The sequence below is a fragment of the Priapulus caudatus genome, unplaced genomic scaffold (assembly GCF_000485595.1).
Source record: "Priapulus caudatus unplaced genomic scaffold, Priapulus_caudatus-5.0.1 Scaffold791, whole genome shotgun sequence".
NCBI classification, from domain to species: Eukaryota; Metazoa; Priapulida; class Priapulimorpha; order Priapulimorphida; family Priapulidae; genus Priapulus; species Priapulus caudatus.
In genome coordinates this window covers 113,766-127,825 of record NW_014577852.1, presented here as the reverse complement: position 1 = coordinate 127,825, position 14,060 = coordinate 113,766, and the positions used below count along the sequence as shown (strand labels likewise).

At 45.0% G+C, this 14,060-nt stretch overlaps 1 protein-coding gene across 1 annotated transcript in view; it reads left to right on the top strand.

The window, feature by feature from the left end:
* Nucleotides 1-8,064, top strand: part of LOC106813558 (dnaJ homolog subfamily C member 5-like) — a gene marked incomplete at its 5' end in the record, with an annotated part of 25,390 nt that extends 17,326 nt beyond the window's left edge. Inside the window, one exon of the mRNA XM_014817726.1 lies at nt 7,441-8,064. The remainder of the gene's footprint in view (nt 1-7,440) is intronic.
* Between the last annotated feature and the right edge of the window lie 5,996 nt (nt 8,065-14,060).

Sequence of the window (14,060 nt, the reverse complement as noted above, 5' to 3'; positions counted from 1 at the left end):
CGCAGTGTTGCAGTATGCCTCATCTCAAACCGATTATTTTTTTTAACCGTTACTTCCATGCTCCAAGCAGTACCCCCGACACGTAGCGAAGCACAAATAGAGAGATATTTATGTTCTCTTGTATCAGCAAAATCAGCACTCAGCCATCCGTGAATAAAGCAAGAACAAGTGTTCATCAAAAAACTCGTAAGATGGAAAACATTCCTCTAACGGTGCGATGCCCTGGAACAGCATGTGAAAAGGCTGTTTATCAGGCAGCGCACATCTTGAGGACACCCCCCCCTGCACTTATAGGAGACCCTAAAAGTTCCATCGCCAGATTGTATGCGGGCTGTGCAAGAGTGACAGATAGATTCCCCATAGACTCCATGCGGACCACTCTTCCAGAGCACAAAAAGCTAGGCCAGGAACTGGGTAAAATTGGATACAAAAGTACGTGTACAAAAAGATGCAAGTGTGTCAAAGCCAAAATCTCGAAGGCTACCACAGATGTGCTTCTGTTCAGGATTAGTGTAAACACGAGAATGTAAGAAAAGCAAATCTGATCATCATGAGACACTGACAGAGATTTTTAACCTGTTTTAACATAATACATGATACACCATTGGATTGTTTTTACACGCATACGCGCTGCCCTTTTTTTATTGCGTGCACTGCGTCTTCATGAAATCATGAGGAAACAAACGTTTATGCGGCGAGCGCGCAGGCGTACCTTCCAAGCGTGTAACAGAAATTATGAACTGAAGTATAGGATGGCATACTTAAGTTTTTCATCATAAATTTATTTCACGTGTTCTACCCAGTTCTTTGACCTAAAAAAACATTTTATATTTATTTGCTTTAATTTTAAGATGTATGTTAGAATATTTCATGTTTTCCATCGGGTTCCTTGACATAACGAGACAAGGCCTATAGATAACTAGATCCTGGTAACGTGGCACTCGTATAGCCAATTTTATGCAAAGAAATGCGTTTGTGGCAGCCATTGCTGGATTAAATTCTTTTGACGGAAGATAGGTATGATAGATTACATGTGTTCTATACCCGTTCTATGGCTTCATTGACCTCAAAAACATGTATAGAGACCAAGATCATGGTACTTGGGGGCACTTTACAGCTATTTAAGGGTCAAAACGTGTTTTGTGGTGGGCCATTTTAGAATTTTCAAACTTTTGCGGGAAGATCATATCTTATGATATTTGACAATGTGTTTACTATTTGCATCTTTGAACTATCAAAAACACAGGTATATACACCAGGATCCATGCGTAATCGGGGCACTTACAGCTGATTTATGAGGTGAAAAACATTTTTTCTGGCGGCCATTTTTAATTTTGGATTTTTTGGCGGGAAACGTTGGAGTGACATCGTGTTTCCCGCAATTTTTGAAATCAGCATACTCAAAACCCCCCTAGAGCAAATTTTCATGCTTCTTTCCAGAAGTGCACACCTCAGACACATATCCGCCCCACTATCACCGTCGCGGTAGTTAACCTTGGCGAGGAGACGGTGGTCATAACACCGGGTAAAGACCTAGCACACCTCGAAGTACGGCAAGGTCTGTTATACCGAATGTGGATCCCCGAGAGCCGGCCCAGCGTACCAGTCGCACATCTGGTGGCGCCACCGACGCTACAACGGGAGATAATGGGCCTAGTGCATGGGGGCAAGATGTCCGGGCATCTGGGCATCACGAAGACGCTCGCCCGCATTCGGCAACCCTTTACCTGGCCCGGGCTGCGGGGAGACGTACAGAAATGGTGGCAGCGGTGCGACCCTTGCGCAAGGAAGAAGGAGGGCCGCCGTAGGAGAACTCGGCTGCAGCAGCAAGCCGTTGGGGCACCCATGGAAAGAATCGCAGTCGATTTTCTTGGACCGCTACCCCGTACCGAGCACGGGCACGAATACATCCTGGTAGTCTGCAATTAATTCACAAAGTGGACCGAGGCGTACGCCCTTCGCAACCAGACTGCGCTGACAACGGCGGATTGCCTCGATTGAGTGGGTAAGGAGGGTCACAGAAGAGGCACACGCTTGCGCACGCTCCCAGCTCAGGCGAGCGGCTCAGAGACCGAAGAGGAATTATGATCGGCGAGTGGTACCTGCTCGGTTTGGGCCGGGTACTTGGGTGTGGTACTTTTACTCCCCCCCCCCCGCTGATGGAAAGCTCGGCAGACCGTGGAGAGGCCCGTACTTGGTGGTGAAGGCCTGGGACAGCCTTCAGTGGATAAAGGAGAAGTGGATACAGTACGCCCAGCCGAAGGTTGTCGTCGTCAACGAGCTCAAGTTGTACGAGGGCGAAAACGCGCCGGCAGCGTGGCCGCTGCGTGAAGATGAGACCACTGCCGCCGAAGTATGCGGCGAGCACAGAGAAGATGGGACTGCCGCCGGCGAAGGACGCGGGGAGCATAGTGAAGATGAGACCGCTGTTGACTACCAGCTGGCTCGACACCTCCGTAGCCGCCCTCACAAGATAAGCGAGGACTACTGGCGGGACCAGTGGGTCCGGCTACCCGATGGAGACAACCCATCATACCGGGATGCCTCCGCCGGGTACCTCTCCGGACCCACCGATACGGCACCGCCGGTGGAAACGATGACGACGACTCTCGCCCTAGCTGGCACCGCTCTGACCAAAAAGGCGGCTCAGCAACCCCCTGACCGCCCTGCAGACGCTGAAAAAGAAGAAGGCTCGGGAGGAGGCAATCGACGCGGCGATGAAGCCCTGCTCGGTGGTGCTCGTCCTGACCCTGCCGCACAGCTATAGGAGGCCGACGACCGACAGTAGCGAGGGCGATACCACACGGCGGTGGTGGCAGCCAGTCGCTCTGCCGGCACCCCCGTGGCCCCGTTGACGGTCCCGGCACCCCCGTACACGGTGCTGGTGCCGATGGTCATTGACGAGGAAATCCGCGGGATGTAGGCCGACGTCTTGCGCCAGGCGGACCTGCTTCACCTCCACCTGCAGCTCCGCGTTATGAGGACGGCCTGGATGCTCGACGACAAGAAGGAGCGACGGCGCCAGTCACCGCCGAAGTCGGCCTGAGAAGCACCCAGGCCTACCCCACGGCGAGCGGCAGCAGCTGACGAGAGGCCGGCGATCAGGCTAGACAAACGCTATACCCCGGGTGCCAACCCCTGGGATGAGAAGCCGGCGACCAGGCTAGGTGAATGCTATTATATATATATGCTATTATATATATTATATGCTATTATATATATACCTCGGGTGCTCACCCCTGAAACGAGAAGGCGACAGGCGGCGCCAGCACTCACACTATCGGGACTATCGGACAATCGCGGGAATAGGAGCTACAATTGTGTATAAACTCGGTGGGTTGCGCATCACTCAGGCTGACGCTGTTAATTTGATGGTGTAAAGTGTGACGGAACCTACGCGCTACTGAGGGGAGGGCAGTGTAGCGAGCAGCCTTAGTTGTGTAGCAAGCCGGGTCGCGGAAAGTGTATGTACGTCATGATTTCTATGATGGGGTTTTCTATGGGAATTGATTCCGGGGGGCGTGATATAAGGGTATTGTAAACGCAACTAGTCGCTGCCGATCGCGTCCAGTTGCTCGAAATCCAGTTGCTTCCAGTCGAAGCCCGACATAAGCCCCCCATTAGAAATAATGAGTATATAATTTCCTACGAGTTCCAGAATGTGACTGCATGTCTGCCATAGCAGTCCATTGCCCTACATCGGGTGCATTCGTACAGTACTCCGATACATTTTGCCGACGTACTATTGTGACTTTGCGAGCGACCACTGTCTCAGAATATCGCACGCTTTCTGCAGCGTTTCGTCCTTAATGAAGCAGAGTCGAACGTAGTTCTCGCCTATGTGTCGGTTAGCGGGCAAGTAGAACGCGCTGACTGTTATCGTGGACAGCTTGTGCCCGCGAATCAACCATTTCGCAAAGCGGATGTCTCTGGCTTCTCTATCCGCCGATTCCACTGCCCCGCTGTGCTCGTCAACGTTGGAGAAATGGGCAATGATGAAGTAACCGCCTTCGGGTACAACCGGCGGGATCCCAGCCTCCTCGAGATGCTTCACTAGCAAGTCCCGCTTACTCTGCATCGAGGATGTAAAGCTACCGAGGTAGCTATCGAAGCTATTCAACCTCGCCAGCTCTCGCTCCAACCCGATAGCAATCGCTTCCTGAGCCGGAGTGTGAACGATACCGAAGGAGGTTCCGAGCACCGATGACCCAGCCCGTCCTCCACCCCGTCGCGCTGAACATCTTGCCACCACTGCTGATGGTGAGCGTGCGTTGCTACATGTCCGGGAGCGTGGCGACGCGAACGTGGCTGCGCGTGTTGAACGTCAGCCACTCGGCGACGTCGGCGAGCATGCGTAGTTCGTTTCCGTCGAACACCTTGCCAACGGGGTTGTTGGGGGAGTTCAGGATCAGCATCTTCGTCTTCAAACCGCAGCATCGCTCCAGCTCATCCGCATCGATCTTCCAGTCTCCGCTCCTCGTTGCCGTCCCACCTCCCTGCTGCTGCTGCTTCTGCGGCCGCATCGGCACGAAGATGGGCGTGCCTCCTGCCATGTGCGTCCAAATGTTGCTTCTGTGATGCTGCTGCGTTCTCCTTGAACCTCTTGCGCGTGGGGGGTGCTCGTCGGCCGCCATTTTGTATAAAGCCTCTAGTTGTCGTGATGCGTGAACGTTTATGAGCGTTGCACTACAGGCACGTAGAGAAGGGGGGTGCGACGGGTGCGCCCGCACCCCCCACAGGCGGCGGAGGTCCACTTTTGTGCGGAAAAAATAAATGTTGAAGTTCAAAAATTTGAGAAATGTCCACGTTTTGAGGTTCGCTTTTGGCTGCCTGTTTTCATATCATACTGCCTTCAAAATTTCACGCACGCACGCACGCACGCACGCACGCACGCACACACACACGCGCACACACATACAGACATACACAGGCACTGAAGCTTTGCGTTCACACGCTTATGTATTACGCTATACTAATGTGGTTTGAATTATTTGGTGAGCAGTGGAAGCTGTAGAAGCTGGAGAAGCTGTAGAAGCCGTAGGCTTTAGTCTTTAGAAGGGAAAAATGCTGCTAATGCAATACTGTTACCCTATTCTAGACTTGCATTTCAAATGAAATAATATTACCGTAAAATAGCAGTATTTTCCCGTTATACACTATGTATCATTTGCTCTAGATATGTGTATGGAGTGAATGAAAACAAAAAAAATCCACGTATTACCACGTACAGACTGCAAAATTTCATATGGTATTTACTATTTAAAGGGATACTGAACTCTAGGATGTTACTGCATACAACTGTACTTACTGTATAACAAATCGTCTATATCCACATGTACTTGTTACCAGATACCTAATTTAATTGTTATAATTAATTATACATCAAGTTCAACGCTACGAAATTTGAACGGCGCCATTGACACCCGCGACCGTGCTGCCACCCTGAAAAAGTTGCGCATTTCCCAATATATTTTGCACATTACAGACCGAGGGTTAATCACAAAGGTGCAATTATATTTATACCTAAATTCTATTTAACCGAACGATGTTCATTTTAGGACAAATTTATCCATAATATAACTGAAACTATATGCCGTTAATAAGATATTACAATCCTTTTACTTTTAAATTAATAAATAAGAAATACCCTCGGTCTGTAGCCCTTGGCTGAAAAGTCATTTTGCGCAACTTTTCAGATCGTGCGCTTTGAGTGGCGCCACCGTCGTTGTAATCGATCTGTAGTCGTTAGTTTTAAAACATTGGAAAAAAATATTTCTAATGGCGATTGAACCATGAAACTTTTTATGTAGCATAATTTTAACCTAAATTAACTGAAAATAACCCTAGAACCTAGAGAAAAGGATCCCTTTAATTGGCGCGCGCCAAATCGTAGCGTACAGACTGAATATTTGATCTTACATTAAATGAGTCATCAGTTCTCAGTTCAGCTCGCCACGTCACCCTGCACAGCAATTGTACAACTAAGTGACCTAAATACGGCTATGCACATTCGTATTGCGATTTAGCACCGGGTCTGGCCCGCGTGTTGCGTACAGACACAGCTTGGTGCGGGATAACTTATCCCACGCCTAGCACTCCTTCATTTGCAGGGCCAAATTGGTGCGGGCCAGCGCATATTGGGAGCGGGATAGTGTTGTGTACACACTGCACAAATTTACCATATCAAATTTGTAGTCTGTACGGGGGTCGTGTCACAACTGTTATGTTTTAGAAGAGATCTTGCATGCGTACTTTGCCAAAAAGTGAAAAATAACAAATTAGCTTGCTAATATATGAGATTTATTACATAACCAGACTTCTTAAGAAATTGATCTATAGATTTACAAACTGTTAGAAAAGAAAGAATCAGACAATATAAAAAATCGAGTTGATTACATTAACAACTGGAAAGCCATGCTATAACATAAAAGTAGTGAGTAAAAGACATAACATAGTTCCTACAGTTCCTCGAGTTAAAATGAATAGTTTAGTACGTGGTCAAGCAATTACATAAATATTATTATACTACACGTATCAATGTCAACTCTGTATGAAAAACCTCTAGAAATGCCCAAAACCTTTAAGAAGAAGACTTCTAAAGACTTGGTAGGTGTCATATAATCAACTAATTTACTATGTTTCAAAACGTCAACTATCTATGTTATGACATGTTTTTTGTTTATATTCGTCTCTCTCTTCACTCCGTCTGTCTGTTTGTCTCTGTCATCGTCCATCTCTGTCTCCCCCTCTCTCTTCTATCTCTCTCATGTGCATTTGCAAGCAATCTTGGCTGAAAAATGTGTAGAATGATTTCTGAAAAATGTGAATGTTAGTGGCATTTTGTGGTGAAAGTTGGGAACCAGACATAACTTTAACATAATTCGAGTATGTTGAATCTGATAAGCTCGGTTTCCAAGCGAAATCTTGAGTTTTTGACCATCTAATTTGCATAAACAAAATGGCCGCCAAGTTGTCATTGTTGGACTTTTTTTAACCATTTTCAACAATAGCTTTGTACCCAGTCATGCAAAATTGAACAATAGAATGTATAGACACGTGTTTTGAAGATCAGAGAATAAGATAAACACATTTCCGAAGTAATAAGTGGTAAACATACTCGTGTCAAATTAGTGTCCGTTATCACAGAAAAGTCATTTGTCTCCAATATCTCCAAAACTAGGCAACAAGCAAGCAATAAAGTGTCTTTACCTATATTTTGAGGGTCGAGCAAAGTGATCAGTAGTAATCCAGATGAGTAATAATTAATTATGGAAATGAGCTATTATATAGCTATACCAGTAAATTTCATAACAATTCATCAAGTATCAATGTTTAATGTTTAGGTTCCCAACTTTACCCCAAAATGCTCTTTAATGCTAATACAGTCAGGCCGGAGCAATTGGTCTCGCTCACAAATGTCTCATCTTTACTTTTGTATAGGATAACATGTAGTCCTGAATCACCATGTTTCCATCCCATGTCCGAGGGCGCAGGAAGGTCAGGTGCGGCACAGTGAGCATTTCTACAACCCATTGTTTGAGAGTGTACGCGCATCAAATGTTCTGAAGATGCTGGTGATCTATGGGTAGCTGTTAATGGCCATGATGTTGTTTGTTTTGTTGATGGCTGCCGGCAGCAGCATTGGGAGTTTTTCGGTTTGCGATGGATCTAGTGGTTCTTTTGTTGATCCTGGTTTTCCTATTCCTTTGTGAGTAGTAATTACTAACTAAAAATGTGATATTCAATTGTAAAACCCAGATCAATGATATGACTTTAATTATGGAGTTAACGCAATTATGCTGATAACGAAATCATTAAATAAATAATGCGTTCATTATATTAAATGATCCGTTGGCATTTAGTTCTAGGATGGTAGGCTTATATCAGTTTGAATTCAATAATGATTTTGTACAATGTTAATTGAATAGATTTAATTACTTGGTAAATAATTATTACTCATTTATTCATTTAATAACATGGAATATTTACTTATGTCATTGTATAAAAAAAAATTATAGAATAATAATGGGTGGCTCGAACATTGTTTCAAGCGATACCAGAATATATTGTTGTTACCTTGGGCACTCTCTTCTATTATCGTTTTCAACCCTATCTAATGTCGTTATAAATTTTCTTCAGATAGAGTCATGATCACACTAGCAACTTATAAGAGAGGTTGATGAGTGCACGCCGGCAACACGATATCATAATACAGTACGCGAAATAGGTAAACAAACCAAGTATAACAAATCTAGTCACTAAAATTAGGATTCCAAGCAAGCTCTCAACGAAGATGTAAACTTTTCCCGTTTTATTTTGACGATCCTTTGCAGTATTATTGATTAGCTGTCTTACCTTGTTCATATAAAACAAACCGCATGTCCCTACGATGCCCCTACGCTGAGATAATGAGCGGTGAAAATCTGGTATTTTCACCGAAAACCGACTCGAGATCAGTGTGTACTCAATGCGCCCTCAATATAACGCAACAGCATGCTGCCTGCATAGAATCAGGAGTAGACGGGGAGCAGAGGAATGTGTGCCAGAGTTCTGGATCATAACAAATTTTGAAATTAGACCCCCTCAGATGCGTTTTCTGCGCGAGCAGGGGGGGTCCGGACCCCCTGGTCCCCCCCCCCCTGTACACGCCCCTGACCTGACCTCATCTGACCCTGGTCTCCGCTTATAGGGGCCTAGATTACACGTATATATATACATGATATATGTACCGGCCAAAAGACGGTATAAATTATTGAAAGATTTTGGTTACGGAAAATTTATGGCCTGAAAAATGTGCCTCGGCAGTTCCGACGCCCTTGGAGCAGGTATGCCAAAGGATTGCTTTAATCAATGTGGATGACAGCATTACCTTGCCATCATATAAGAAACCTTCAATTTCTTATGCTCTTTTATTTACAGCATACTCATGCTCTATTGTGTCTGGCTCTAGCAATTCTCTCTGAATAAACTGGATTACTGTGCATACTTTTTAACTGCTTATCATATTACACAGTTACTACTATATATAAGTTTACACTATCAACATGGATAGCAGTCGTGGCGCTTTCACAAAATGATGTGGAAGAGTATGTAGGAAAGATTTCTTCTGTTTTTTTTACATCTTCAGTAACTGTTAGTGTAAGACGTTAGAAGCAAAGGAAGGAGACCCAAATTCAGCAGTCTACGGACTGTGTAAAGGCATTTGATGAGATCATGAAGAAACCTACTGAGGCCCCAGTCTTGGCAGACGTTTACCATGACAAAGAGTTAGTTTTACAGGCTGATATTTCTAAGGATGGCGTTGGAGCAGTCATACTGAAACGAGGTTGACCAATTGCATACTTGTTATCCATCGATTACAGAGAGGAAATGGACTTAAATAGAAAAAGAGATATGCAACAAATATTCATACAAGTGGCAGGTTGACATGCAGAATAACCACAACCCACTGATATATAATATAAATAACACGTCTATCGCTTTCTGTAACATCTCGTAATGTAAGGCTACTCCATCTGACATCCTAGTGGTCTACACATAACATTACAGCTAACTGCATAAGCGACTAGTTAACCTGTTTCTTGTCCCATGGCAGCTTCAGACGGTGTAACAGACGACGTAGGGCAACCAAATACTTGCCTTACTGCTAGACGAAAGTCTTTGTACTTGTAGAAGTAAATGACAGGATTCACAAGCGAATTGCTTATCAGTCCAATAGTTCGAATAGCCCGCAGTGTTTTGAGTTTTTCTAACGGAACGCTGTGGATCAGCATCATGTGGAGCACGTTCGGTGCAAGAAGAGTAGTTGAAGTGCCGACGACGGTAAGTATGATCTTTGACATCTTCAGCATCGCGTCGAAAGCGGTCATTTCCCGTCTCTCCGCATCTGATGCCGTCTCCATTCTTTGTGTGTGCGCCCAGGCGATCTTGGCGATGACGGTGTAGCAGTAAGTCATGGCGATGAATAAAGCAATATAGTGACCGGCAAGAAAATACACGAAACCGGGTGGCAACACTTGATCAACGATACATACTGAGGACGGCTGCCAGTAATATGCTGCTTGGATCATAGATGCAACACCGAGGGCCATTGTGTACACGAAGCATGCCACAATGAGAGCACCAGTGCGTGCTGGAGACATCAACAGGTTGTAGTGTAACGGATGCACGATGGCCACGTATCTGTTTATCGTGCACAGTGCAATTCCCATCAGTGATGCTAGCATCACCGTGACAGCATACCCCGAGAATAGAGCGCACCGCAGCATCGTGTCACGACGTATAGTGGCTGTCCACATCGTACAGCCCACTACAAAGTCACAGCAAGCCAGATTAACAATTGTGAGGTTAGCCGCCGTTTGCAGTCGGCGAATCCTTGCTATGATGACCATCCCAAGTCCATTGCCAATCGTCGCTAGTAGAGAAGACAACACGAATACCGTCAGGATGAGCGCTCTTACGTACGATGGGGTCTTTGTAAAATACACGTGTCTCTTATCTTCGTCGACTGTGTCCCACTGACTAGCTGTCAGGTTTCTCTCAGTGAAAATCCCTGTGGCGTTCATTGTTGGTGTTGCAAGCGTTAGCAGGTTCCACGTTTCCCCAATATTTTCTCGTTGTGATACGAGAGGCATGCGGAGGATTTAAGAGATTTTGGGTGCTGCATGGTTTATGCACTTATATTGAGAATTCTGCTCGTGTGCGCGCGCACTATATATTTTCGGCAGGAGATGGCAGGTCAGGAATAATCAGGCTACCTCATAGTTTACACAGATATATGAGCCAATATACGTAAAAGCATTATTATACCTGGGAGCATATACGCACTAATTAGTGGGGTGTTCATTTATAGGCAGATACCAAACGCCGTAAGACGATACTGCGGTGCGCTTCTCGATCTCTCGTGGTATATGGTGACAGATTTGTGCTTATGTCACTATATTGACCGAATAATTCTATACCGGATAATGCTTTCTTCAGTGGCGTAGCCAGGTGCCAGAGCTGACTGCTGATGCTGCGAAATCTCTTCGTGAGAAGACACTGCATGTCAGGATGCGTAGGCTGCCAGATTCATGTGTGGTTGCGAGTAATGATGCTGCCAATCCCGTTACGGAAAAGCTACGCAGCAGAACCAGGAGGCGCCCAGCTTCTTGTGCGGTGGTGACAGATGGATTGATGAGCGGAATGCAAAGAATAAAGTGGTCTTATCTAAAGGGAGGACAGTGCACTGGGTGTAGTGAACAATCTTGAAGAATCTACTCACTCCACAGATGATGATTACTCTCCTGTGCCTGACTGGAGCTTAAGGATATGGAGCCATTCTGAGGAGAGAATGTTACACAACGCAGTGCAAGAACATGGTGCTGGAAATTGGGCGGCTATTGTCGAAACAAGTATGTTTCCTAAGAGGAATAACATTCAACTCAAAGACAAGTGGCGACAAATGATGAGAAGTGGGGTTGTCAAACGGTTTGACATGGTGTTCAAACACTGCGATCTATAATTGTTGGAAAGGGTGATTGTTCAGAAGTGACGATTACACTAGACCATAATTATGCAGAGTGAATTAGTTTAAGTTTAAATTCATTCAGTCGTTGCTAGTAGTTCTAAACGGGTATTGTAAAAAGCATCACAGATACGTCCTGTGGGATAGAGCCAGCCGCCAAGATTGCTTGCAAATGCACATGAGAGAGATAGAAGAAAGGGGAGAGGGCGTGATGGTTGAGCGAGACAGAGAGCAGGACTTGGACGAACAGATCTTGTGCGACGATCGTGACTAGGAGACAACCGATGATCTAGCACAGTTGCTCACAGTGACATTCGAGGTAACGTCCATCGGTCTGTTCTTCCAGAGAGAGTATATATAAGATACACACTTACTAACTTGCCTATCTATTTCGTTAGGGAGTGTACAGAGCGATAGAAATACGCTCTGAACGTGTTGAACCACATCCGGAGTGACCATTAGTCGGGTAATAGTAATAATAAATATGGTGATTATAGACACCGTTACCACGTCTTTAGAAGGTCTGTCTTAAGGCTTTTGGGCATTTCTAGAGGATTTTCATACAGGTGACATGATACGTGTAGTATAATAAATTCATTTAATGCCTGACACGTACTAAATTTTCATTTTAACTCGAATGGAACTGGTAGGAACTTTGCTTATGTCTTTTTATACTCGCTACTTTTATGTTATAACTTATAGCCCTGGCTCTGAGTATCCGGTCTTTCACTGGGATTTTTTATCTTGTCTTCATTTTTCTAACAGTTGCTAATCTATTATATAGAGCAATTCTTAAGAAGGTCTGGTATGTAATAAATCTCATATATTAGCCAAGGAAGTTTTATTTTTTTCATGTTTTCGGCAAAGCTACGCATGCAAGATGTCTCCTAAAACTAACAGTTGTAACAGCCCCGAGTGACAGACTTACAAATTGACAAGGTAAATTGTGTTGCATGTTGTCACGCTATCCGCTCCCAATATGTGTGGCCCGCCCCACCAATTTGGCCGAAAATGACAGGAGTGCAGGCGCGGGATAAGTTATCCGCACCAAAGCTGTGTCTGCTACGCAAAACATGTGCGGTTATTTAGGTCACAATTGCTGGGCCGGGTGACGTGGCGAGTGAACTGAGAACTGATGACCATTTAAAGGATCGTTTACTCTAGGTTCTAGGGTTATTTTCAGTTTATTTAGGTTAAATTATGCTACATAAAAAGTTTCATGGGTTCAATCACCATTCGAAATTTTTTTTTAATGTTTTTAAAACTAAACGACTACACGACGGTTTAGCGCCACTCAACGCAGAATCTAAAGTTGCGCAAAACGACTTTTCATGCCAAGGGTTACGACGAGGGTGTTTTTATTTATTAAAATTTTTAAAAGCAAAAGGATTTCAATATCTTATAAACGAATAGTTAGGTGGTTCTGAGTCTATGATTATTGATAAAATTTGGTCGTCACAAATGAACATCGTCTCGCCGTTAAATAGAATTATTAGTGGTATACCACAGATATATTTGCACCGTTGGTTGTGATGTTAGCCCTCATTCTTATAGTTAAGCCGTCGACACACCACACCCTCCACCTTGGTGATAGGAGAATGGCGCATTAATTTCAGGTGGTTTTAGGGGGGATGGCAGCTTACTCAGGTCTTATATGCGGTCCGGTTAGCACCGGAGTCGTGTCAATGGACGCCGTTCAAATTTCGTAGCGTCTTGAACTTGATGCTTTAATTAATCCGACGCAGGCTTATAACCAATCACCTAACCCCCTAACCGGCTTCATCCTGGTCTAGCAAGTACCGTGTGGGTAGGTAGGAGCGTAATTTGAAGTATTATATCAGTAATACAGGTTTGTGATGCTTAGTAAATCTTAGAGATCGAGCTATCCTATATCAAATTTTTGCTCTTGAAGTACTTGAACTTAGCGGCTGTTCCATTGGTCATAGTGAGCGTGTTCTATGGCGTCTGCTTGTTATTACAGCAATGTGTCTGTTTGTGTGTGCCCGCGGCCTTTGGTGTGACTGGTACGGGTAAATATTTGTTAGCCATGATCGACTACTGCCAATAACGCTGGGCCATAAACGTTACATCTATTCACGCGATTTTTTTTTCATTCACACCATACACATCTAGAGCAAAAGTGATACGCATAGCATTATAACGGGAAACATAGTTGCCTATTTATTACGCGGTAAGATTATTCGATTTGAAATCCAAGTCTAGAATAGAAGGCGTAACAGTTATTCGATTAGCAGCATTTTTCCTTCTAAAGACCTCTAAAGCTATGGCCTTCCACAGCTCCACCGCGTCATCCAAATAATTCAAACCACATTAGTATAGCGTAATCATAACTAACAGTGCTGTGTATACCTCTGTATCGCTCGTGAGTGCGTGTGTGTGTGTGTTGCGTTGTGTGTGTGGTGCGTGTGTGTGTGTGTGCAACCGCTGCGCTCCGTGGAATGCGGGCGTTGTGCCGGCAGTATGTTGTGTGTGTGTGCCGTGTGTGTGTGATTGAATCTGGTGGGTTGCACGGGATGTGAGACGAGTGGCGTGT